Raw genomic sequence first — 2,122 nt, forward strand, 5'->3', positions numbered from 1 at the left:
TTTAAATTAGCCAGGCCTGGTGATGTGCACCTATACTTCCAGCTACTCAGGAGGCTGAGGTGAGAGGGTCACTTGAGCCCGGGCACTCCCACACCTTGAGTCCCGGAGATCAAGACTACAGTGAGCTATGATTACACTGCCTGTCTCTTTAAAAAAAAGAAAAAGACTGAAAGTATAGCGAGCATCTTTCATCTGTCCATCTGTGAAACATTTCCTCACCTACCTTGTGTGCCAGGCTCCATGCTTGACACTGACAATATAAAGTTGAGTAAGACACTGGTTCTCAAAGGCCCACAGCAGTGCTGTCCAGTAGAAATATAATGTGGGGCCGAGCACGGTAATCCCAGCACTTTGGGAGGCTGAGGCAGGCAGGTTACTTGAGTTCAGTTCGAGACCAGCCTGGCCAACATGGTGAAACCCCATCTCTACTTAAATACAAAAATTAGCCGGGCGTGGTGGCACGTGCCTGTAATCCCAGCTACTCGGGAGACTGAGTCAGAGAATCACTTGAACCTGGAGGTGACAGTTGCAGTGAACTGAGATTGTGCCACTGCACTCCAGCCTGGGCAACAGAGCAAGACTCCTTCTCCAAAAAAAAAAAAGGAAGAAAGAAAGAAATATAATGTCGGCCACTGATGAGGCTCATATATGTAATTAAAAATTTTCTAGAAGCCATATTTTAAAAAGTAAAAGGAAGCAGGAAAGTAATTTTAATAATATATTTTATTTCATCTAAAATATAATTTCAACATGTAATCAATATAGAAATTATTAGTGACCTATTTTACATCCCTTTTTTCACATTAAGCCTTTGACATACAATATGTATTTTACACTTTCAGCACATCTCTGTACTAGCCATGTTTCAAGCATTCGGTGGCTACATGTGGCTAATGGTTACCATGTCGGACAGCACAGGCCGAGGGGATGAGATTCACGTGTAAATCAAAGGCGGTAGTTCAGTGATAGATCAGACATGCCACCCCTGTTTTATCTTGGTAGAGAAGGGCAGATGTATGATGAAAAGCAAGTTTATCATAAGCAATTATAGCTAACCAAAGAGCTACTGTTCATCAAACTTGCTGTATGTGCCTGGCACTGTGCTTTGTGTTGGTGGGTGTTACCTGTGTTTGGGGATGCCAGGGACTACGGTTATTCCCATTTCACAGTTGAGGAAGCTGAGATAAGGCAACGAGAGGTCACTTGCTCAAAGTTGGGAAGTGGCAGAGGCAGCATTTGAGCTCAGGTACAGAGTGTATACTTTTAAACCTGTTTTATATGCTGCATTGGAGAGTGTTTAAGGGGAATAGGGTCTGAGTTTTGAGCAATGAAAACCATAGGAGGGACTTGTTGCACAAAATCGATTCTCAGGCTGGTGGTAGAAGATCATACCTGTAATCCTAGCATTTTGGGAGGCCCAGATGGGAGGATTGCTTAAGCCCAGGAGTTTGAGACCAGCCTGGGCAACAAAGCAAGACTCCATCTCTACAAAAAATTAAAACATTAGCTGGGTGTGGTGGCATATGCCTGTGGTCCCGGCTACATGGACGGCTGAGGTGGGAGGATTGCTTTAGGCCAGGAGGTCAAGGCTGCAGTGAGCCGTGATTGTGCCACTGCACTCCAGCCTGGGTGACAGGGCAAGACCTTTGCTCAATAAAAAAAAGAAGTCCCAAATTTTCAGCATTGATTTCTAGGTTTACATTGGTGCTGGGGTGCTGGTTTGAGAACTGAATGATTGAGAGGTCCACTCCTTAAATTGACCTCTAGGTTGGCTGGAACCTGGAACCTTACCTCCCAGGAAAGAGGGATCTTTGGGGAGTTGGGAGGAGCGTGGGCAGGGAGACTGAGGAAGGCAATGAAAGGTCTTGGCCTGTTTGAAAGCTCATTTCTTTTTTTTTTGAGACGGAGTCTCACTCTGTTGTCAGGCTGGAGTGCAGTGGCGCCATCTCAGCTCACTGCAACCTCTGCCTCCCAGGTTCAAGTGATTCTCCTGCCTTAGCCTCCCGAGTAGCTGGGACTACGGGTGTGCACCACCACACCCAGCTAATTTTTAAATTTTTGTAGAGATAGGGTCTCTCACTATGTTGCCTAGGCTGGCCTCAACCTCCTGGCCTCAAAACGA

General features: G+C 45.8%; 1 protein-coding gene across 1 annotated transcript in view; it reads left to right on the plus strand.

The window, feature by feature from the left end:
- SIPA1L3 (signal-induced proliferation-associated 1 like 3) overlaps positions 1 to 2,122 on the plus strand; it is a 328,322-nt gene that overhangs the window by 13,173 nt on the left and 313,027 nt on the right. The window lies entirely within an intron of this gene.

Source organism: Colobus angolensis, unplaced genomic scaffold (genome assembly GCF_000951035.1).
Source record: "Colobus angolensis palliatus isolate OR3802 unplaced genomic scaffold, Cang.pa_1.0 Scaffold34, whole genome shotgun sequence".
NCBI classification, from domain to species: domain Eukaryota; kingdom Metazoa; phylum Chordata; class Mammalia; order Primates; family Cercopithecidae; genus Colobus; species Colobus angolensis.